Here is a 26,003-nt window from a genome sequence, read left to right on the forward strand (position 1 = left end):
AAAGAGATCTCTCAATAATCGTCAAGTTGAAGACTGATGGATGAGCTAGACCTTCGGGGGCAAAGAAGACCCGAATCATTTCCAAGTTGAAGGAGCATGTGATGTGTCCTTCTAGAGAAAGTTTAAATCATCGCCAAGTTGAAGGCTGGTGCGATGAACCTCCCGACAATCCCTAAAAGATATTTGATCACTGTTATCATCAAGAGATTTATAAAGAGACCATATTATCAATGTACTTCCTAGGACCAAAGAAGACTTGGATCATCTCCAAGTTGAAGGAGTATGTGACGTGTCCTTCCGAGAAAAATCAGAACATCACCAAGTTGAAGGTTGATGTGCTGAAATTCTCGCCAAACCCCAAGAAATCTCAATCTCTGTCTCAAAAGAGTGCAAAAAGATTATCATGGGTAAACCCCAAATATCAAAGTGCCAAAACTGTAAAAAATTATCTTTATTCATGTAAAATTCTTTTATCAACATCCTTTCATAAAACGCTTTTACGATACTGAGAACAAATTCTCTTTCTTTTCATATCAAAGAAATGGATAACTTCCTTGAAGAAACCTGACAACAATAATTTAATTTTGATTCTGGATTCTACGAAGCTAGCCCAGTTAGAGGTAATACTCTAGGTAGAAGAGGGAATACATTTTACACATATGTGCTTATTTTCCAATTATTTTAAATCAACCACAATTTTTATCATTTTGGCAATATTTTCAAGCTATCTCGACATGAAGTGAGAGCTTGATGTCTTTTTTGACATATCCTGGCATTGTTGTTATCCCTCTTTAGGACTTGATAATAGGAGCTTTCAAGATCCTTCCCTTCTTACTTAATCTGAGCACCCTTGCTCTCAGATTAGCACACTTCCCTATGTTCCCCACTGTCCCACCATAGACAGTTCATTTTTTTATTTGTTTTCGGTTTGAAGTCGAGCCAACATTTATTTTTTTAGCAAAAGGTCATTTTTCAAAAGTTATTTAGTCTCAGTAATGAGATGCCCAAGATCAATTCCTTTTTTAAGCTTTAGGGAACCCCATTTTCTTCCTTTTGCAAACCTCTCTCGAATTTATTGTGTGAAATTCGAAGGTTCCATCATGGTTTCTTCTTTCGAGGATTTCATTTTCCCGTTCAGGCTAAGGGTCAAGCCTGAACCTCGTTCTTCCATGAGGTATTTTTCCTCTTTCTGGATAAGGGTTAAACTTGAACCATCTTTTACAAAAAGGCCATCTTTCAAAAGTTATTCAGTCTTAGCAATGAGACACCCAAGATCACTCCATTTTTCAAAGCTTTTAGGGAACCCCATTTTCATTGCCTTCTTTGTAGACCCTCATTTTATGAGGTCTTTTTTGTGGTTTTCTCAATTTGTTCTCTCAAGGATTCCACTCTAGCCTCTCATTCAAGTAAGGGCCAAACCTGAGCATGGTTTTCTCAATATTTTCTCTCAAGAATTCTATTCTAGCCCCCCGTTCAGGTAAGTGTTAAACCTGAGTCTCCTCTACGATGTATCTCTTTCCCATTCAGGTAAGGGTCAAGCTTGAGCCTCATTCCGATGAGGTGAATCTTCTTCTCCATTCTCCATTCCATATCTATCACTATCACCAAAACAAATTCTTTCATACCCAGTTGGATCTTTTAACTGGGGCATTTTTATAGCCCAAATTTGGTGTGTTTTTCTTTGCCATTAAGCTCGACTTTCAACCGGCTTAGTAGCAAAGAGTGACATCTGATAACACCCCAAATTTTCTTCATTCATCCTCATACACCCCTTTTCAGCATATGTCAGTCTCCATAGGAGTCTAGCCCTAGGTCGATCCTAGTTTAGGTGTCATTTCACCCTATTTTGTCAAAAAAATTATCATTTTATCGCAAGGTCACCTTAGATCCCTGCCATTCAGAGTCAACCAAGCTCATTTTTAAGTTCAGAACAGTTAGAATGTCTATCATTTTTAGCTCACCTAAGCTCACAATGAGCAAACCCTATTCATTTCTGATCATTTCGGCTAAAATTGGTTCATTTTCTCAGAAATAAGTTAATTCCAGTTCGAATTGTAGTCAATTATTTCTGAGTCAGTTAATCCCAGTCGACCCTATTCCTCTGAGTCTTACATGAGCTCACCAAGAGTTCAAGTGGCCCAGATCCAATTTAATTCCATTTCCCATAGTCTAGGAATCCATTTTAGCCCATTTCAGCTTGTTTCAGCTGAAATTGAGTTGAGTCCAGTCAATTGAGCTAGTGTTTGAGCTTCAGAATTAGTTCATCTCAGTATTACTGATCTTTATTCTAGTTAAAACCCAGTGCGGTCTTGTTACCCATTTTATTCCAGTGGTCATTTCTCACCATTTCTCTGAGAATTGCATTATTTCTCAATCATTCAATTGAGGAGTTTGTTTGAGTCGGTGTCATTTTAGTTCACATGAGTTCAGAAACCTTAGGATTCAATGTAAATCAGTCAAGACCAGTTTAAACCTTGTTTTCAGTGTCACTCTATGCCCTACTGAGGCAAAATCATTTCTCGATCATTTTGTCAGAAACTTTATTTTTATCATTTCCCCAGCTGGTATAACCGCTAATTGGAGCTCAGATCAGTTCTCTTCTTGAAATTTTTAGTTATATTCAAGACTCAATTCATATTTGGATCGGATCCATTATCGGGTCTGATGTTCAATCCTCAATTTTCATCCTCGAATAGGAATGTTCAGTTCTTTGTCTCTGCCAGGGGTCTAGGACTTCAAATCCCTCATCCAGGGTTTGCATTTTGTAATCATTTCATATCATTTCATGTCATTTCATTGTATTTCATGTCATTGCATATCATTCTCAGGATCCAGCACTCTGGTTTTTCAAAATCTCAAATCTAGATTCGAGTTTCAAAACCCTATTTCGAAATCAAATTCAAAAACCTGGGTTTTAAATCGATATTTTCCATTTGGCCAATCCTCAGGGCTTTACATTCCTTATTTCAAAAATATTTTTCTTAGAAAGCGATCTAGATTAATTTTAAACTCAATTTTTAACTGATCTCAATTCTTGGATGGAACTCATCTAGGTGGTGTCACTTATGGATCACTTATTTCATTTAGATTTCTCAAAATTTTAGTTATTTTAGAGTTTTAGTTGATTTAGAACTCTGTCTTTTTACCTTTTAAACCTTTTCAAAATTTTATTTTATTGGTTTTAAATCAGAAGTGGCCTTACCCCTTGCCTAATTCTCTTATTTGACCTTTTTTTAGAGTTTTAGTCAGGTTAAGACTCTATCCCAGAGTTTCAGTTGGTTTAAGACTCTATTTTAACCTCATCTTTGATCTCTACTTTTATTTGTTTTCAAGAAAACCTTATAAAATATTTCAAAAGAAACCAAAATTTTAGAGTTTTAGTCGGATTAGGACTCTGTTCTAGAGTTTCAGTTGGTTTAGGACTCTAACCCTGACTTCATTTTTTAGAAAATCTTTTAAAAACCTCTTTATTTGTCTTTCAAAAAACCAAATTTCAAAGTTTTAGGACTTTATCCCAGAGTTTTAGTCGGTTTAGGACTCTAGTCTGGAGTTTTAGTTAGTTTAGGACTCTGTTTAAACTTTTGATTTCTATCTAGTGATTTTAACCTTGTTTTAAAAACCCTTTTTAATCTTTATTTTAACCTTTTCAAAACCTAAATATGGGGCCCACACAATCGGCTCCATATTGGAGAGATTTTCAACTCATTTAGGACTCTAGTTGATTCAAAAACTTTTATTTTCAAAATCTAGCTTTCATTTTAACTTCTTTCAAAAACAATATTTTAAACTTTCAAAATCGTTTTCTGAAAATCAAATAGGGCCTACAGTAGGTGGCGCCACATTTTAAGAAGTTTAGGTTAGTTCAAGTTTAGTTAGTGTTCTAATTAAATTAGAAAATTGAAAAGTCAGAAGTGATTTTAAAATTCAACTTTTATTTTGATATTTTAAAACTTTGTTTTTAAATCTTGTAATTAGGGCTTTAAAAACCAAATATGGGCCCACAGTGGGTGGCACCATATTTGAGATTGTTTTAAGTTAATTAAGAATCTTAATTAGGTTTAATTAGGGTTGACTAATTAGAGTTTTAGTTAGGTTAGAAGTCCCAAGCAAAATCGCCCCCTTAATTGGATTAATTAGGAAGAGTTTTGAGAAAATAAAATTCTCTAAATTAAACCTAAAAAAAATCTATAAATAGAGGGTTATAGGGGCATCAACCAGCATGTTCTCTCCTCTCCTCTCTATTCCTCAAGCTTCCTCCTTCCTCCATTGTTGCAACCAAGGTGAGCTTCCTCTATCCCTTCATCATTTTTTTTTTAGTTTTCGTTATTTTTTATGTGTTTTTATCATTGTCGCCCCCCATGCATGAGCTCTTTTCATTTTTTTTTTATTCAAGGCCCATGCTCCACGATTCAAGATGATGATCCACTAATCATCCATGATTATTTTCATATTTTTGATCTGTTAGAATCATTGGAAATTTGATTATTATGTTAAATGCCCGAAAAAGATTGAGATTCGACCTTTCTATAGGTCGAATCCCTCTTTTAATGGCTAAATCAAATTTTTAACCATAATTCTCTAATTTTTTTGTTTATTTCAGCATATTTATGTTTATTTTAATTATTCAAGCATCAAATCATGATTCATTGCATTATTTATACATTTTTTTTATGTTTTTAGCATGAATAATCCATATTATTTTATTCTAGGGTTTTAGATTTGATATTTGTGATTCTGGCCATCTGTTAATATATTTATTTTGCTAGTTTATATTTATTAAAAAAACTGAATTTTTTATAGTGAAATCATGCATATGCCTATAATTTGTAATAAAAAAAATGGGATTTTTGGAGTCTGTAACTCTGTGTTCAAAAATCAAAGTCGGAACCTATTTTCTGAGTCAGAAAAATGCTATGGAAATTCAAGAGTACATTTCTGAAGTCATACCTCCCTCATTTGAGATTCAATCGATGATCCGTAAAAATGGTTATTTTTGTCTAAATATTTAGCTTTTTCTATGAATTTTTTATAAATTTCTATGATGGATTGCTATTTTATTTCAGTTAATAATCTAATCTGTATTTCTGGAACTGTCAATCATTATTTAGAACCAAAACCAACTTGTCAGAACAATTCCTCCCTAACCGGAGTTTGTATCGATGATCCGTAAAAAGGGTTGTTTCTGTCAAAATCTCTAGTATGTCTATGTAAAACTTTATAAATTTTGAAGACTATTTGTTATATTTCCCTGCACCCGAAACCAGATCTATCTGTTTTACTCATTACGTATAGGCCAGAATCAGGTACGTATTGTTAGAATCATATCTCCCTAACCAGAGATGATTTTTTTTATTTGTAAAAAGAGTTATTTTTGTTCATATGTCTAATTTTTTCATGTAAAAATTTATAAACTTCCATTGTCGTTTGGTATCTAATTTAGGTCTGACACTGCGACAGGTATGTGATAGTTGGTAAATCGCATATTTTTCTTTCTTTATTTAATTTTTATATCTAAATAATCTTTAAAATTATATTTTTTATTGCATTTTAATTTTAGGGTTATTATAAGTGTCCATGTCATTTTTTGTGAATTTTGGAATTCATTTGATGCATTATTTAGTTATTTCATAAAAATAGGATCCCTACGGAGTCATAATTCAACTAAAATGCATGCAAATTTTGACTTTATTTTTAATATTTTGAAATTTTTGTGAAAAAATTTATATTTTTATGGTTTGATCATATTCATAATCATATTAGGGTGCCCTCCACCCGATTTGGCATTATTTTAAATCCGTTTGATCCCCATATTAAACAAATTACAAAAATCTTTTTTGAAAACCCCTATTTTTAACTCTGTTTTGCAATAAAGGTCAATCTTTAAGAGTATTTTGGTCAATTTTCTTTAAATTCTAAATTTCTAAGTTGTTTAGTTTTATTATTTATTTATTTTTGCATCATTTTTTATTGTGTTTATTTCAGAGAAGCATGAGAAAAGGCTTTTATCCGGATAAATCCCTCAATTCCAATATTGTTGGATGAATCCTGAAAAGCCAACATTTGTCCACTAACAAGTTTGCTAATTTTGCAGGGACACTCAAGATTAGATTTTTCATTTTCATTTTCATTTTCCTTTCCTTTATTTCCTTTCAATTATTGATATAAATTATAAATGTGAACATTAGAATAAGAATTTACTTTTTTGCTTAGATTAGGGTTGCATTGCATATAGTTTATTTTCAATAATGGTAATTGTATGATGGATGATGATTCATGCATATTTCAATTCTACAATGGTTTACATGAATGTCACGTGCACTCACTTCTAATGAGTTAATAAACTCGATTGAGCTCGTATTTATGGCCATAGTCATAATATGAACAATATCCAGATTTATCATCTTCTTTTAAGCCACAAACGGCCTATACTCATAGGCTATTTTCAAAAAATATTGTATATTTTCAAAAGTTTTTCCAAGCTTTTCCCCTTTTACAACCAAATGAGATATATTCAATATATATTCGTGGCCATAGTCAGGGATATGTAGAGAATGTATTTCATCTAAATTCTATAAGGCACATAAATTCTTTTACAAAAGATTTTCTCAAAATTCTTCAAAAAATATTTTCATAAACCGCATTCATGCATCATCTAGGTTAGATTGCATCATAAATAGTTTTTCACAGGGCCACACGCCCATCCCTTTTTGATGTTTTTTAATTCAATATCAGAAAAATCAATTCTCTAAATCTTTTTCCTCAAAAATGATTTTCTCAAAAACCCCTTTGTTTTTCAAGAAATTTTCAATCTTTTTTAAGTCCAATTCATGATTTTCCTTTCTTCAGAAATATTTCCTAGATGTGGCTCACGATTTTCAAAGTATCCTCTTTTCCAAGTATTTCAAAATATTCCAAGCATGCATCATGTTTTCAGTCAAAATTTTTCTAAGTCATAGCACATGTCTGATTCTTTGTGCATTTAGGAATAGAACATCAATTTAGACAAGTTGAGAAAAGCAAAGCACTAGATTGATCCTTGGTTCGATTACCCCTGGTTATGGCACTAGGAATGGTTGAACCTTGTACCAACAGGCGAGTTTCATTTCTCTGAATTTTCCCATATTTTAAAACGGAGGTGAGTTATTTTTAAAACCTTTTTCAAAATGTTAGTTTGACTTGCAAAAGTAAAATTTTGCGATGATAACAGTCATGCACACCCTCACAGAGAATCCTTTAGGAATAGTTCCTCAACGGATACCATATCCAGTAAAAATTATTGTCATACATGCATCAATACAATTGACCACACTCAGAGTCGATAGCCACTAACACTGGTACAAGTATGTATACAATCAAAGCATCACATCATACATCACTTCATATGGAATTAAATTCATAAAATCACACATTTAACCAATAAGGTTCTATGAACCATAGTTCACTGTTGAACTTAAAAATTTATTGCATGCATTCATAATTTCACATCACGTGGCATTTAAATTATATCATACAGAAGCATATTATCCTACGCATTATATCATCGCCATAAGGATTATTACATTTCATAAATTTAACCTTAAAGCATGCGTAAAAAAAAACATGAGTTCTATGTATGCCTACATGAACATGCACAATTCATAATACGAAGCAACTAAACCTCAATATACGTAACTCCTACATAGTTTGAGTTATGCACTCAGGATGAAAGTCATTGATCATGCATAATATTCGCATTTTATTTCCCTTATTTATGTATGATCCATGATAAAATTGCATTAAAAACCCATCTTGATCACTACTTTCGAGAATTTAGTTTAAATTGAATTTTTTGGGAAAATCACATTTTTAGAGCCTACCCTATGTTTTTCAGTGTTTTTATTAATTAGAGTTTTTTTTAATTGTAGCTCAGTTAGATTAGGACTTACTAAATTAATTTGTAATTAGTTTAGAAAAAACCTTTTTTTGTAAAACACGTTTTTCTCAGAACTATTTAGAATTTTTGAAAATTAAGAGGAGTTTTTCTGAGAAAAATGTGTAGCCCTAATATTTTAGTATAAATAGATTTATTGAGGGCTGGAAACACATTTTTTTCTAGTTGCCTCAAGCCCTCCTCTCTCTTACCCTTCTCTTATGTTCTTCTTACTCCCTTCCTTTCTCTCCTTGTTGATTTCTTTGTCTCTTCTTCTTCTTTATCTTCTTCTTCCTCCTCTTATTCTTTTTTCTTTTAGCCCTTCTCATCGTCGGCAATACAATCTTTTCATTGGAGAGGTACTTGCTTGCAGCTGGGATTAGCCACCTTCTCTTCTCATCCAATCTGTCGGAGGCGATCCGCGACGGTTTGCTTCTTTCTCCTCCTTCTCCATAGTTTAGGATCATTCATGGCATTTAGCATAATCTGATTTTCATTGCATTTAGCCTAGAGTAATTTTGTTTTATCAAAAAAAGAAAATAAAAAAAATTGTGTCTAGTAGTGCATAGTTAGAATAGAACAAATTTTCGTTTATACAGCATAGAGTCGGATAGTTAAATTTTGTGTTCTCTTTTATGAAGTATTTCTGTGTTATTTTTTTTCTTTTGCTGTCTTAGATTAGTTTTATCTTTGTTTCTTTAAGAGAACACATGACGTATATCTAATGGAAATTTGGTTCAGCGGATCGGCATAGTTCAATTTAGTTGTAATTCAGCCAAACCCGACCTGGTAGTTACCGAGTTCTGGAACTCAACATGACTCCATGCTATTGAGTGTTCCTCTTAGTCTCATTACAATCCTATCAAGCAATTAGATTATTAGAATCGATAAGGTCAATTCGTTTTCTTTTATTTTTGTTTGTTCACGTCTTTCTCAGTTCATGTATTTCCTGTTAATTAGGAGTCTTGCATTATTATAGTCAATTTGATTCAGCATATTTTTTTTTGTGTTCATTGTATTCAATGAGATTATTTTGCTAGCCTTAATCATTTAGGTATTTCATTTATTTACAATAGCAGTAGTTTAGTTCTTAGGTCAATTAATCACCAGGAGTACTCCATAGTTAGCTGTGTGAATCCAACATGAGCACTGCAAAAGTCTATCACCTGATGGATCAGGCCAGTTGACATCTTTTAAGCAGAAAAGTTATATTATTTTTTTGAAAACTCGTTGTTTAGTCAGATCATAAATCTTTTTATATACAGCATCATTTAATCATTCAATTGTTTAACGTAGGTTAGACTAATGTGATCTTGAATTTGATTAGTTAATTCGTGTAGTTAGTTATGTTTTGTTTTGTGCACTAGTTCATTAGCCATAGTATAATACATATTTTCTGGATATACAATAGTCATAGGATATATTATTTAATTGTGCATAATTAATATCAGGTTACTTTTAACATGCAGGTGGGTTATTCATGGTTGAATGCATTCAGCTGTAGCTATTGTTTATCTCAAGTTGGTTTGATTGGACTAATATAGTTATAATTAAGTGGTTTTATATTTGTGTGCTTTAAAGTTTAGTTGTTTAGAATTTTCTTTAGTGGTAAGACTTGATTAGACTATTAATTAAGTAATTTTAGTTCATGTTTCTCTCTTAAAGTAGCAATAGTTAATTGGTAGAACTTATACCATGATTAGCTAGATAGTTTATATCGTGTGTAGTTAGTTGATATTTAATTAACTTAGATTCACGGTTTTCTGTATTGATTAGTTAGCTCTTTCTTCTTTGAATTTAGTTTAGTATTTATAAGTTGTTACATTAGTTAGTTTCTTGCTTACACATAGTTTGTTAGAAGTTAGTTATGCTATTTTGTCCTGTAGTGTTAGGCTATTACTTCTTATTTCAATTTTTGTTTTGCTGAATTTTGTTTAGTGCACTAACCTATAGATCTTGTTTAGTTTGTTTCATGTTTGTTGTGTGTGTGTGTGTGTTTTTTTTTTGTATGGAAGCATTTGGACGTGCGGTGAGCCTCATTTCATACCCTCAGAAGTGCCCTCAGGGAGCCCTCAGAGACCAAAAAGTGTTTAACCTAGTTACCCAAAGGGGACACAGAGGAAAGGATAAAGGAAAGCAAATCAAGTCTCAAGACTACAAAAGCCTCAAGCACTGAGACCATTTTAATTTCTCTTTACATTAGGTTTTTATTTATTTATTTAATTAGGTATGTAATAAAACCATTTATTTTTTTGTTTAAGCCCTCTGCAGGGCAGCACTCTCTTGTTTATTTAGTTAATTAAATGTTTTATTTTTCAAGACAATAAAGCATAGTTTAGATTGTGTGATTGAATACAAAGTATTTCTCATTCCTTGAGATCGACCCGGACTCCACCACTCGTGCAGCCGGTTTTTATATTTTTGGTGTCGGGCTTTCACTTGATTTTGATTAAAAAGATTGTTTCAAAAATCATTTTCATAAAACTCACACCAGTCATATATACATTGTTTTACCACATAAATCAATATATCACCTTAGATATAATTGCATAAGAAAGGTACTTCAAAATCTTATTGACCATTTCAGCGTATATTATACGCACATGTTTCTCATGCAAACAAGACATACGAGTCCAAAACAATTTATAACATTTGCATACATTCTTTCATAAGAATAAATGAGTTCATCATATGACAAGACAATATATAATATTCACAGTATGCATCAAACACGACTTACATGTATCCATAGTAGTTATATGTGCACCGTGTATCAAATTCATACAAACACACAAAACAACATAGTATGCGCAAACCAAAGTATGATGGCACACATTGCGTACACATTATACATTCATAAGTGCATGGGCATTCAAACCCACACATAGGTATACCTGCAGCAAACACACTCTATATTCCGCTAACTATAATCATGACAAGCATGATCTCTGAACTACAATCATAAGAGTCCTAGATATCCACAACTAAGTGAAGTGTGTGAGTATGAAGGTGTTGCATACAATAAAATAAATTATTGTGAGATGCATTTACACCATGTACTTACCATGGGAATTTACCCAATTTGCATTTTGAATTGCATTGCATTCAATGCACACTCGCTTACAACAATTTTGATACTTAGCATAAGTATCACATTTTTTGTATGTCTTGCACTCAAATCAGTTTAACATATAGACAACCATAGCATCCCTAGATATCCACAACTATGTATGGTGTGTGCACATAATTTATATTTGCAATTCAGTTAAGAATTTAATGGCACACATCATGCTTACAAGATAAATGCATAAGCATGCTCTCTACAAGTTCAATTAAAGTATCTTACTTTAATAATGTGAAGAACAATGAATCGAAACCCAAAAGACTGAAGGGTTTTGAAGTCTTCAAAGACTGATACCCAAGCAATACAATGAACCCTTCATGTGCGATCGCAAATGCCAAAAACTTCAAAAATGCCAATTATACTAAGATTAGCCAAAAAAAACAAATTACTCTATAAACCATTACCAAGAACCACATAACACATATACACTTCAATAATTTACAAACTTCTATGAAAAATATACTTAAATATAATTTATATATTGATGTCTTCTTTTTAAATCGTTGTAATTTTGAAAAGATTTTTATATGAAAAGCATGTGAAAACCAGACATCAAATAATAAAAACCGGTTCTCACTAGTGGATGAGACCGGGTCGAACTCAGAGAACGGGAATATGTTGTATTTAAACAAACAAGTCTAAACTATTCTTTATTGCCGAATTATTGAAATGTAAAATATTCAGAAAAGTAAAAACAACTATCTATTACAACAAATGAATATCCTTCGCAGAGGGCGTAAAGTGCAATATTTACAAACCCAATTTCAAATTTCTAATTCTAAACTAAAAAGTAAAACGAAGCTTTATTCTTCGTACTTCGTGTCACATAATCGCTTCCACTCCAGTCCTGTGCTATCCTGCACAATTCAGATGAACACAAGCAGTACAAGATACTAAAAAGTGTATTATGAACAATGTAAATCTAGAACTGACCAAAGATCTAAGATATGATGAAACGTTATACAGCAACTATACTATATGTAATCAACTCAAGAACCTAGATGCAATGCAGTGCAAAAGCTAAAACAGTAAAATGAAATCTATATTAAAACTAAAACAATAAAACGAAAGATTTATCATGATGCAAAACAGAAATTTAATGTGATAATGAAAACATGATGCAAACAACTAATGAATGAAAATTATGAAGATAAACTGCAATGTTGTAACAAACAAATCAAACAGGAAATACAGAAAATGAAGAACACTTGAAACAAGAAATTTGTAAGTAAAAAAAAAAAAAAAACAATAGAAAAACAAAGAATACTAAGCAAAACAGGAAATACAGAACATGATTGATTACACTAAAAAGAAAATAAAAGATGCAATAAAAAAACAGGAAATTACAATGAAAAATGTAACACAACATGAATAATCGATAGCAGGAAATTTAAAAAAAAAACTGAACACAGAAATTTACTTAATGCAATGAACAAAGACATGATTTAACAATTACTTAATGAACTAAACTAATGAAACGTAAATGTTAACACACAATTAAATCTAATGCATTAAAGAAATCCAAATAAAAGAAACAGCAGATCGGATGATGAAGACAAATTTGAAACAACTACCATTTTTTTTCTTTTTTCTTTTTTTTTTTTTTTGAAACAAAACAGAAACACACAGATGATCGATTGAAAAAGAAAACAGAAAAAAAACAAAGAAGAAGAAGAAGATGAAGACTTGGAGTAAGATGAAGAGGAGGAAGAAGTAGAAGAAGAAGAAGAGGATCGGATGAAGAAAAATCGGAGGAAGAAGAAAAAGAAACTGCAGAAATTGGAAGAAGAAGAAGATCTGAAGAAGTAGAAGAAGAAGAAGTTGCAGAAGATGAAGATTCGGATGAAGAAGAAATAAAGAAGAAGAAGAAGGAGATCTGAAGGAGAAGAAGATGATGAAGAACGAGATTAAAAGAAATCAGCGAACAAAGAAGAAGAAGAAATTTAAAGAAGAAGAGGAAGAAGAAGACAATGAAGAAAACTCACCGTGAACTGGAGGTAGATTGTAAGAGAAGTGGCCTCCACCACTCATGCCGCCGCCGGACTGAACATCTCCACCGGACTGAGGAAGAAGATAAAGAGGGAGAAGAGAAAGGCAAGGGAAAAGAGAGAGGGAAGAAAGGGAAATCCGGTGGAAGAAGGGGGAAAAGAGAGTGAACAGAGGGGAAAGAAGAAGGACTTGGCGTAAATAGGGAGACGCCCCCCATTTCGTTTTTTCTGGGTTTTAAAAACAAGCAAACCGGTTTTGAACCGGTTTGCTGTTTGTTTTAACAAAATCCAAACCGGCTGGAACCGGTTTCCTTATTATAGTTTTAGTTTTCAGAAATGCAAACCGGTTCAAGCCGGTTTGTGTTATTTTTTTTTTCAGTTATTTTTCAATTTTCAAAAATTACAAACCATGTAATGGTTTGTTTTTATTAGTATTTTTTTTCATTTTCAAAAATCAAGAAAACCGTATAAATCGGATTATTATGAAAATTTTCAAAAACAAAACTATTTATTTATAAAGAAACTTCAAAAACTAATCTAACTATATATTTTTTTCTTTTCTAAAAAAAACAAACACTTAAAATGAATATAAAACTATTTTCTCTATTTTTTTATTTTTTATTTTTAATTGAAAACTAACACTAGACTACTATGAATACAACAAAAACTAAAATATGTATAAAAATGTAAAATAAAACTATTTTTCATGCATTTTCTATTTTTAAATCATTTTAGCACATTTACTCAAAAACTAACATAAAATTGGGTTTTTGAAACATTATTTCATAAAATCATGCATATTTAAATGTTAATAAACCCTGAATTATATGCATGATCAAATACCCCCATGCTTATGTTTTGCTAGTCCTCGAGCAAACTAGAAAAATGCAAGAAATCAAACTATCACCTAACTCACTTTCGTAGGAATCACGGTTGCATTTAGCTCATGCAACAAGCCCTTTCAACCCCTGGGTTACCCTAGTGGACGAGTAAGGTCTCGTGAGGGTTTGCAGTGATGCTACGCACAAACATCTCTGTCATGTATGCATAATATTACACATTCTCATAAGCAGTAGGTAATTAAAGACTTTATTTTCACAAATATTTCCTGTTATTTCAAAATCATAATATAATTAGAATCTTTTATGTACCACCACAGAAAAAGAATTTCTTTCACTTTTCTAAAAATCACAATTATTTATGTTTTATTCTTAGAAAATCCAATAAAAACATATTATTATTTACTTATCCTCACTCATATGTTTTCTACACAGGTTTTCTCAATCACACTTCTAAGCATTGAACTTTTCTTTCTTTTTAAGCTCTTTTCTCTCTTTTTCTTTTCTTTTCATGCTTTTTCTTTTTGCGCACTTATTTTTCTCATATAGCTTGCGTGTGGTCTGCTTTTATGCCTTGTGCAATGTCAATATCTTCTATACTTTTTCAATACATATCAAAAGATATCAACTAAGACATAAAAGTGACTTCCTTCATTCACCTTTATAACATGAGAGTCAAGTATTTCAACTTGTATCTGATCTCAGTTACTTAGGATCATGAAGTTTTCCACTCTCCTTTATGAAAATGGACTTAAAAGTTTCAACTTACATCTAAGTTCCATCTACTAAGAATTGTGGAATTATCCAAACAACCTAACACATGCTATATTTTTTTCTTTTGAGCTCATTTTTTACACTTTTGTTCATTTGCTTAGTTTTTCAAAAATACAACTGTGCATATTCATATTTATGATTCAAAATAAACTTTAACATGTATCTATCATCATTTCCTCGAAATCCGCATAAACAACCATAATTTTTAGATCTATGTCAGAAAAAAAAATTCGTGGGCTTAAAAATTCCTCTAAAAACATTAGATTTGAAATAACATTCATATAAGTTCAAACTCTTTCTTTAAAAATCTACTTTTCATGAGAAATGTGTAAACATGTGCAAGAACGTAAACAGAAATATCAAGGTGTGCACTCTACACCCTCCCCCATGCTTGAATGACACTGTCCCAGTGGCACTCCCCCATGCTTATATGAAACTAAGTGAATGCACATGAGAGAAAATAATTGAGGGAAAAAAAAAAAAAGAGTAGAATGACCTGACATGAATTAAAAATACATGTTCTATGAATGTAATGAATGCAATGTATACATGACAAAACATAAAACTCATGAATGAAACAAAAACAACATAAAAAACTCATGAAGAAGTAAAAACAAAATAAAATCTATAAATTCTAAACAAATCTACAAGATATGGGTTGCCTCCCATAAAGCGCTAAGTTTCACGTCCCCAGCCAGACGGATCTCTGAAAAAAATCCTTCATCGTCCATGAGATCAATGGACATGAAGTCAGACTCAACCGGGCTCTATGAAGAAAAGAGTGTCATCTGTGACACTACGCATTGTGTTTCCATCCCTTCTACCTCCAAATGTAGGATCATAACTCTCTCGACGTGAAGAACAGAGATTAGTCTCATCTGAGAGATTGGTCAAGAATCGAGAGTCTAGGACCGACCGAGTATCAATTAATGCAACTTCAGACAAGTGGTGAATATGATCAGGCTTGACTTGGTCAAGCACCTTCTGCATCTGTACCTCTTGCTTACTAAAAATTGGTGATCCTAAAGGCTGAGAAAATGGGGCTTTATATGAAGACTGTAACAACTGAGGGCCTTGCCCCTTCTGCTGAGGTAATATGGAAATCGACTCGTCAGTAGAAGTGATATGGGGCTCATGAGTGGATTCCTGAGTGGAGTGACACGCCTTCCCATACTGAAGGGATGTAATAGATTTGACTTGTTCATGATGTGAATCAGTGGGTTGTAAGTCAAATGACATGGAATCCTCTGCCTTAGGGATAACAGATTGACTATGAAGGTTCCCCTGACTTTGTCTACTCAATGTCTGAGCTAATTGTCCCATTTGAGTCTCTAGCTTGGCTATTGACTGCGTATGGGAACAAAGAGTGGCCTTGATATCAGAAAAGGCTTCTAACATCTTTTCTTGAAATGATGAACTTGGAATGGGCTTTTGAGGAGAAGGTAAACAATACTGGGAATGAACCTGTGGAAATATAGGATGCGAGTAACCTTGTGAAGGGTTACTGGGTCTATACTGTGTCTGGGAGGGCTGATGGAATGGGGAACTGAACTGGTTTCGCCAACCTGTGTTATATGAAGATGTAAATGAATCGGGCATGGGTTTAGCTAAACCTTGGGCAACATTCACCTGTTCCTGAACGAATTCAGGATATAATGGCGCTGCCGGACAATCCGCAACACAGTGTGCAGGGCTAGCACATATCTCGCACACTCTTTCTATTGGATTTCTGGAAGAATTGGCTAGGAATTGATCTAACTTCCTAGTCAATTGGTCAACCTTGGTACGCAATTCCAACTCGAACCCAACTTCAGAAATCCCAACTTTCCTAGGACCACTAGGCAGAGATGTAGTCCTATCGAACCGTGAAGACAAATTATGATGCATCGTGTTTTCACTCAAGGTCTCAAATAGAGACCACGCCTCATCTTCACTCTTGAGCATAAAAGTGCCCCCACAAGACGAATCAACCATTTGACGATGCTTTTCAGTAAGCCCGTCATAAAAATACTGCACCAACTGCCAACGAGGCACCTTGTGATGGGGACACTTGCGGAGAAGATCTTTCAATCTCTCCCAAGACTCGTGAAATTGTTCTCCCTCAATTTGAGAAAAACTAGTTATAGCTTTACGAAACTGATTCGTTTTACTAATTGGGAAATATTTTTTTAAAAATTCTTTTTGCATTCCTTCCCAAGTAGTAATACGAACCGTCTCAAGAGATTTTAACCAGTGCTTGGCTTTATCTTTGAGAGAGAACGGAAACAAAGTTAACCTCATAGCGTCGTCTCCAAAATTATTGATTCGCACAGTTGAGCAAATCTCAAGGAATTCGTCGAGATGACGATATGGGTCTTCATTGCTAAGGCCATAAAACGAAGGTAACATTTGAATCACACTGGCCTTAATCTCAAAATGGCTCGCTCCTACATCAGGTCTCGTGATGCAGGAGGTGGGAGTATACGTATTTGGCATGAAGTACTCCCTCAAAGGACGGATTAATTGATGATTGTCAGCCATTGCGTACACCTTGGAGTAGACCGGTGTAGCACACATCCTAACTTTGGGTTTTCTACCTAACTAACGCACTAAGCGGCCAAACCACGCAAACCACAAAGCGAGTGAACTAAAAACAACAAAAACTAAACAAACACCACGCAGTTACACATAAAAGAGATTATGCACAGAAATATAAAATCTATGTGTACGGTACCAATCGTACACAGTCACCTCTAAGGGGATCCTAATAGGTGGGCTGTGCAGAAAAGTAAGCTCGTCTCTAAGATATGCACATACGTGGTTCTAAACCTAAATGCACACAAACACTAGGCAATAAAGTGAATACTAATATTACGCCGTTCCCCGGCAACGGCGCCAAAATTTGATGTCTTCTTTTTAAATCGTTGTAATTTTGAAAAGATTTTTATATGAAAAGCATGTGAAAACCAGACATCAAATAATAAAAACCGGTTCTCACTAGTGGATGAGACCGGGTCGAACTCAGGGAACGGGAATATGTTGTATTCAAACAAACAAGTCTAAACTATTCTTTATTGCCGAATTATTGAAATGTAAAATGTTCAGAAAAGTAAAAACAACTATCTATTACAACAAATGAATACCCTTCGCAGAGGGCGTAAAGTGCAATATTTACAAACCCAAATTCAAATTTCTAATTCTAAACTAAAAAGTAAAACGAAGTTTTATTCTTCGTACTTCGTGTCACATAATCGCTTCCACTCCAGTCCTGTGCTATCCTGCACAATTCAGATGAACACAAGCAGTACAAGATACTAAAAAGTGTATTATGAACAATGTAAATCTAGAACTGACCAAAGATCTAAGATATGATGAAACGTTATACAGCAACTATACTATATGTAATCAACTCAAGAACCTAGATGCAATGCAGTGCAAAAGCTAAAACAGTAAAATGAAATCTATATTAAAACTAAAACAATAAAACGAAAGATTTATCATGATGCAAAACAGAAATTTAATGTGATAATGAAAACATGATGCAAACAACTAATGAATGAAAATTATGAAGATAAACTGCAATGTTGTAACAAACAAATCAAACAGGAAATACAGAAAATGAAGAACACTTGAAACAAGAAATTTGTAAGTAAAAAAAAAAAAAAACAATAGAAAAACAAAGAATACTAAGCAAAACAGGAAATACAGAACATGATTGATTACACTAAAAAGAAAATAAAAGATGCAATAAAAAAACAGGAAATTACAATGAAAAATGTAACACAACATGAATAATCGGTAGCAGGAAATTTAAAAAAAAAACTGAACACAGAAATTTACTTAATGCAATGAACAAAGACATGATTTAACAATTACTTAATGAACTAAACTAATGAAACGTAAATGTTAACACACAATTAAATCTAATGCATTAAAGAAATCCAAATAAAAGAAACAGCAGATCGGATGATGAAGACAAATTTGAAACAACTACCATTTTTTTTCTTTTTTCTTTTTTTTTCTTTTTTTGAAACAAAACAGAAACACACAGATGATCGATTGAAAAAGAAAACAGAAAAAAAACAAAGAAGAAGAAGAAGATGAAGACTTGGAGTAAGATGAAGAGGAGGAAGAAGTAGAAGAAGAAGAAGAGGATCGGATGAAGAAAAATCGGAGGAAGAAGAAAAAGAAACTGCAGAAATTGGAAGAAGAAGAAGATCTGAAGAAGTAGAAGAAGAAGAAGTTGCAGAAGATGAAGATTCGGATGAAGAAGAAATAAAGAAGAAGAAGAAGGAGATCTGAAGGAGAAGAAGATGATGAAGAACGAGATTAAAAGAAATCAGCGAACAAAGAAGAAGAAGAAATTTAAAGAAGAAGAGGAAGAAGAAGACAATGAAGAAAACTCACCGTGAACTGGAGGTAGATTGTAAGAGAAGTGGCCTCCACCACTCATGCCGCCGCCGGACTGAACATCTCCACCGGACTGAGGAAGAAGATAAAGAGGGAGAAGAGAAAGGCAAGGGAAAAGAGAGAGGGAAGAAAGGGAAATCCGGTGGAAGAAGGGGGAAAAGAGAGTGAACAGAGGGGAAAGAAGAAGGACTTGGCGTAAATAGGGAGACGCCCCCCATTTCGTTTTTTCTGGGTTTTAAAAACAAGCAAACCGGTTTTGAACCGGTTTGCTGTTTGTTTTAACAAAATCCAAACCGGCTGGAACCGGTTTCCTTATTATAGTTTTAGTTTTCAGAAATGCAAACCGGTTCAAGCCGGTTTGTGTTATTTTTTTTTTCAGTTATTTTTCAATTTTCAAAAATTACAAACCATGTAATGGTTTGTTTTTATTAGTATTTTTTTTCATTTTCAAAAATCAAGAAAACCGTATAAATCGGATTATTATGAAAATTTTCAAAAACAAAACTATTTATTTATAAAGAAACTTCAAAAACTAATCTAACTATATATTTTTTTCTTTTCTAAAAAAAACAAACACTTAAAATGAATATAAAACTACTTTCTCTATTTTTTTTATTTTTTATTTTTAATTGAAAACTAACACTAGACTACTATGAATATAACAAAAACTAAAATATGTATAAAAATGTAAAATAAAACTATTTTTCATGCATTTTCTATTTTTAAATCATTTTAGCACATTTACTCAAAAACTAACATAAAATTGGGTTTTTGAAACATTATTTCATAAAATCATGCATATTTAAATGTTAATAAACCCTGAATTATATGCATGATCAAATACCCCCATGCTTATGTTTTGCTAGTCCTCGAGCAAACTAGAAAAATGCAAGAAATCAAACTATCACCTAACTCACTTTCGTAGGAATCACGGTTGCATTTAGCTCATGCAACAAGCCCTTTCAACCCCTGGGTTACCCTAGTGGACGAGTAAGGTCTCGTGAGGGTTTGCAGTGATGCTACCCACAAACATCTCTGTCATGTATGCATAATATTACACATTCTCATAAGCAGTAGGTAATTAAAGACTTTATTTTCACAAATATTTCCTGTTATTTCAAAATCATAATATAATTAGAATCTTTTATGTACCACCACAGAAAAAGAATTTCTTTCACTTTTCTAAAAATCACAATTATTTATGTTTTATTCTTAGAAAATCCAATAAAAACATATTATTATTTACTTATCCTCACTCATATGTTTTCTACACAGGTTTTCTCAATCACACTTCTAAGCATTGAACTTTTCTTTCTTTTTAAGCTCTTTTCTCTCTTTTTCTTTTCTTTTCATGCTTTTTCTTTTTGCGCACTTATTTTTCTCATATAGCTTGCGTGTGGTCTGCTTTTATGCCTTGTGCAATGTCAATATCTTCTATACTTTTTCAATACATATCAAAAGATATCAACTAAGACATAAAAGTGACTTCCTTCATTCACCTTTATAACATGAGAGTCAAGTATTTCAACTTGTATCTGATCTCAGTTACTTAGGATCATGAAGTTTTCCACTCTCCTTTATGAAAATGGACTTAAAAGTTTCAACTTACATCTAAGTTCCATCTACTGAGAATTGTGGAATTATCCAAACAACCTAACACATGCTATATTTTTTTCTTTTGAGCTCATTTTTTACACTTTTGTTCATTTGCTTAGTTTTTCAAAAATACAACTGTGCATATTCATATTTATGATTCAAAATAAACTTTAACATGTATCTATCATCATTTCCTCGAAATCCGCATAAACAACCATAATTTTTAGATCTATGTCAGAAAAAAAAATTCGTGGGCTTAAAAATTCCTCTAAAAACATTAGATTTGAAATAACATTCATATAAGTTCAAACTCTTTCTTTAAAAATCTACTTTTCATGAGAAATGTGTAAACATGTGCAAGAACGTAAACAGAAATATCAAGGTGTGCACTCTACACCCTCCCCCATGCTTGAATGACACTGTCCCAGTGGCACTCCCCCATGCTTATATGAAACTAAGTGAATGCACATGAGAGAAAATAATTGAGGGAAAAAAAAAAAAAGAGTAGAATGACCTGACATGAATTAAAAATACATGTTCTATGAATGTAATGAATGCAATGTATACATGACAAAACATAAAACTCATGAATGAAACAAAAACAACATAAAAAACTCATGAAGAAGTAAAAACAAAATAAAATCTATAAATTCTAAACAAATCTACAAGATATGGGTTGCCTCCCATAAAGCGCTAAGTTTCACGTCCCCAGCCAGACGGATCTCTGAAAAAAATCCTTCATCGTCCATGAGATCAATGGACATGAAGTCAGACTCAACCGGGCTCTATGAAGAAAAGAGTGTCATCTGTGACACTACGCATTGTGTTTCCATCCCTTCTACCTCCAAATGTAGGATCATAACTCTCTCGACGTGAAGAACAGAGATTAGTCTCATCTGAGAGATTGGTCAAGAATCGAGAGTCTAGGACCGACCGAGTATCAATTAATGCAACTTCAGACAAGTGGTGAATATGATCAGGCTTGACTTGGTCAAGCACCTTCTGCATCTGTACCTCTTGCTTACTAAAAATTGGTGATCCTAAAGGCTGAGAAAATGGGGCTTTATATGAAGACTGTAACAACTGAGGGCCTTGCCCCTTCTGCTGAGGTAATATGGAAATCGACTCGTCAGTAGAAGTGATATGGGGCTCATGAGTGGATTCCTGAGTGGAGTGACACGCCTTCCCATACTGAAGGGATGTAATAGATTTGACTTGTTCATGATGTGAATCAGTGGGTTGTAAGTCAAATGACATGGAATCCTCTGCCTTAGGGATAACAGATTGACTATGAAGGTTCCCCTGACTTTGTCTACTCAATGTCTGAGCTAATTGTCCCATTTGAGTCTCTAGCTTGGCTATTGACTGCGTATGGGAACAAAGAGTGGCCTTGATATCAGAAAAGGCTTCTAACATCTTTTCTTGAAATGATGAACTTGGAATGGGCTTTTGAGGAGAAGGTAAACAATACTGGGAATGAACCTGTGGAAATATAGGATGCGAGTAACCTTGTGAAGGGTTACTGGGTCTATACTGTGTCTGGGAGGGCTGATGGAATGGGGAACTGAACTGGTTTCGCCAACCTGTGTTATATGAAGATGTAAATGAATCGGGCATGGGTTTAGCTAAACCTTGGGCAACATTCACCTGTTCCTGAACGAATTCAGGATATAATGGCGCTGCCGGACAATCCGCAACACAGTGTGCAGGGCTAGCACATATCTCGCACACTCTTTCTATTGGATTTCTGGAAGAATTGGCTAGGAATTGATCTAACTTCCTAGTCAATTGGTCAACCTTGGTACGCAATTCCAACTCGAACCCAACTTCAGAAATCCCAACTTTCCTAGGACCACTAGGCAGAGATGTAGTCCTATCGAACCGTGAAGACAAATTATGATGCATCGTGTTTTCACTCAAGGTCTCAAATAGAGACCATGCCTCATCTTCACTCTTGAGCATAAAAGTGCCCCCACAAGACGAATCAACCATTTGACGATGCTTTTCAGTAAGCCCGTCATAAAAATACTGCACCAACTGCCAACGAGGCACCTTGTGATGGGGACACTTGCGGAGAAGATCTTTCAATCTCTCCCAAGACTCGTGAAATTGTTCTCCCTCAATTTGAGAAAAACTAGTTATAGCTTTACGAAACTGATTCGTTTTACTAATTGGGAAATATTTTTTTAAAAATTCTTTTTGCATTCCTTCCCAAGTAGTAATACGAACCGTCTCAAGAGATTTTAACCAGTGCTTGGCTTTATCTTTGAGAGAGAACGGAAACAAAGTTAACCTCATAGCGTCGTCTCCAAAATTATTGATTCGCACAGTTGAGCAAATCTCAAGGAATTCGTCGAGATGACGATATGGGTCTTCATTGCTAAGGCCATAAAACGAAGGTAACATTTGAATCACACTGGCCTTAATCTCAAAATGGCTCGCTCCTACATCAGGTCTCGTGATGCAGGAGGTGGGAGTATACGTATTTGGCATGAAGTACTCCCTCAAAGGACGGATTAATTGATGATTGTCAGCCATTGCGTACACCTTGGAGTAGACCGGTGTAGCACACGTCCTAACTTTGGGTTTTCTACCTAACTAACGCACTAAGCGGCCAAACCACGCAAACCACAAAGCGAGTGAACTAAAAACAACAAAAACTAAACAAACACCACGCAGTTACACATAAAAGAGATTATGCACAGAAATATAAAATCTATGTGTACGGTACCAATCGTACACAGTCACCTCTAAGGGGATCCTAATAGGTGGGCTGTGCAGAAAAGTAAGCTCGTCTCTAAGATATGCACATACGTGGTTCTAAACCTAAATGCACACAAACACTAGGCAATAAAGTGAATACTAATATTACGCCGTTCCCCGGCAACGGCGCCAAAAATTTGATGTCTTCTTTTTAAATCGTTGTAATTTTGAAAAGATTTTTATATGAAAAGCATGTGAAAACCAGACATCAAATAATAAAAACCGGTTCTCACTAGTGGATGAGACCGGGTCGAACTCAGGGAACGGGAATATGTTGTATTCAAACAAACAAGTCTAAACTATTCTTTATTGCCGAATTATTGAAATGTAAAATGTTCAGAAAAGTAAAAACAACTATCTATTACAACAAATGAATACCCTTCGCAGAGGGCGTAAAGTGCAATATTTACAAACCCAAATTCAAATTTCTAATTCTAAACTAAAAAGTAAAACGAAGCTTTATTCTTCGTACTTCGTGTCACATAATCGCTTCCACTCCAGTCCTGTGCTATCCTGCACAATTCAGATGAACACAAGCAGTACAAGATACTAAAAAGTGTATTATGAACAATGTAAATCTAGAACTGACCAAAGATCTAAGATATGATGAAACGTTATACAGCAACTATACTATATGTAATCAACTCAAGAACCTAGATGCAATGCAGTGCAAAAGCTAAAACAGTAAAATGAAATCTATATTAAAACTAAAACAATAAAACGAAAGATTTATCATGATGCAAAACAGAAATTTAATGTGATAATGAAAACATGATGCAAACAACTAATGAATGAAAATTATGAAGATAAACTGCAATGTTGTAACAAACAAATCAAACAGGAAATACAGAAAATGAAGAACACTTGAAACAAGAAATTCGTAAGTAAAAAAAAAACAATAGAAAAACAAAGAATACTAAGCAAAACAGGAAATACAGAACATGATTGATTACACTAAAAAGAAAATAAAAGATGCAATAAAAAAATAGGAAATTACAATGAAAAATGTAACACAACATGAATAATCGGTAGCAGGAAATTTAAAAAAAAAACTGAACACAGAAATTTACTTAATGCAATGAACAAAGACATGATTTAACAATTACTTAATGAACTAAACTAATGAAACGTAAATGTTAACACACAATTAAATCTAATGCATTAAAGAAATCCAAATAAAAGAAACAGCAGATCGGATGATGAAGACAAATTTGAAACAACTACCATTTTTTTCCTTTTTTTTTTTTTTTTTTTTTGAAACAAAACAGAAACACACAGATGATCGATTGAAAAAGAAAACAGAAAAAAAACAAAGAAGAAGAAGAAGATGAAGACTTGGAGTAAGATGAAGAGGAGGAAGAAGTAGAAGAAGAAGAAGAGGATCGGATGAAGAAAAATCGGAGGAAGAAGAAAAAGAAACTGCAGAAATTGGAAGAAGAAGAAGATCTGAAGAAGTCGAAGAAGAAGAAGTTGCAGAAGATGAAGATTCGGATGAAGAAGAAATAAAGAAGAAGAAGAAGAAGAAGAAGGAGATCTGAAGGAGAAGAAGATGATGAAGAACGAGATTAAAAGAAATCAGCGAACAAAGAAGAAGAAGAAATTTAAAGAAGAAGAGGAAGAAGAAGATAATGAAGAAAACTCACCGTGAACTGGAGGTAGATTGGAAGAGAAGTGGCCTCCACCACTCATGCCGCCGCCGGACTGAACATCTCCACCGGACTGAGGAAGAAGATAAAGAGGGAGAAGAGAAAGGCAAGGGAAAAGAGAGAGGGAAGAAAGGGAAATCCGGTGGAAGAAGGGGGAAAAGAGAGTGAACAGAGGGGAAAGAAGGACTTGGCGTAAATGGGGAGACGCCCCCCATTTTGTTTTTTCTGGGTTTTAAAAACAAGCAAATCGGTTTTGAACCGGTTTGCTGTTTGTTTTAACAAAATCCAAACTGGCTGGAACCGGTTTCCTTATTATAGTTTTAGTTTTCAGAAATGCAAACCGGTTCAAGCCGGTTTGTGTTATTTTTTTTTTCAGTTATTTTTCAATTTTCAAAAATTACAAACCATGTAATGGTTTGTTTTTATTAGTATTTTTTTTCATTTTCAAAAATCAAGAAAACCGTATAAATCGGATTATTATGAAAATTTTTAAAAACAAAACTATTTATTTATAAAGAAACTTCAAAAACTAATCTAACTATATATTTTTTTCTTTTCTAAAAAAAACAAACACTTAAAATGAATATAAAACTATTTTCTCTATTTTTTTTATTTTTTTATTTTTAATTGAAAACTAACACTAGACTACTATGAATATAACAAAAACTAAAATATGTATAAAAATGTAAAATAAAACTATTTTTCATGCATTTTCTATTTTTAAATCATTTTAGCACATTTACTCAAAAACTAACATAAAATTGGGTTTTTGAAACATTATTTCATAAAATCATGCATATTTAAATGTTAATAAACCCTGAATTATATGCATGATCATATATAAATAGTGATTTATAGCCTGAAATAGTTCTATAAATGCAAATTATGCCTTGATTGGCTAGAAATGAATAAATAAACATGTAATATATCAATAAATGGAATTCAAAAGCTAGAAACACATTTCTAATTTGGAGA

At 33.3% G+C, this 26,003-nt stretch overlaps 2 non-coding genes across 2 annotated transcripts; both read left to right on the top strand.

The window, feature by feature from the left end:
- The first annotated feature begins 16,666 nt into the window (after nucleotides 1-16,666).
- On the top strand, nucleotides 16,667-16,772 carry LOC149828683 (small nucleolar RNA R71). The gene has a single exon (XR_016434533.1). It is a non-coding gene; the product is annotated as a small nucleolar RNA R71 (small nucleolar RNA).
- Nucleotides 16,773-22,669: 5,897 nt separating this feature from the next.
- On the top strand, nucleotides 22,670-22,775 carry LOC149828684 (small nucleolar RNA R71). Its single transcript, XR_016434534.1, has one exon. It is a non-coding gene; the product is annotated as a small nucleolar RNA R71 (small nucleolar RNA).
- The last annotated feature ends 3,228 nt before the right edge of the window (nucleotides 22,776-26,003 follow it).

The sequence above is a fragment of the Nuphar pumila genome, chromosome 9, assembly GCF_984573655.1.
Source record: "Nuphar pumila chromosome 9, dmNupPumi1.hap1.1, whole genome shotgun sequence".
Lineage (NCBI taxonomy): Eukaryota > Viridiplantae > Streptophyta > Magnoliopsida > Nymphaeales > Nymphaeaceae > Nuphar > Nuphar pumila.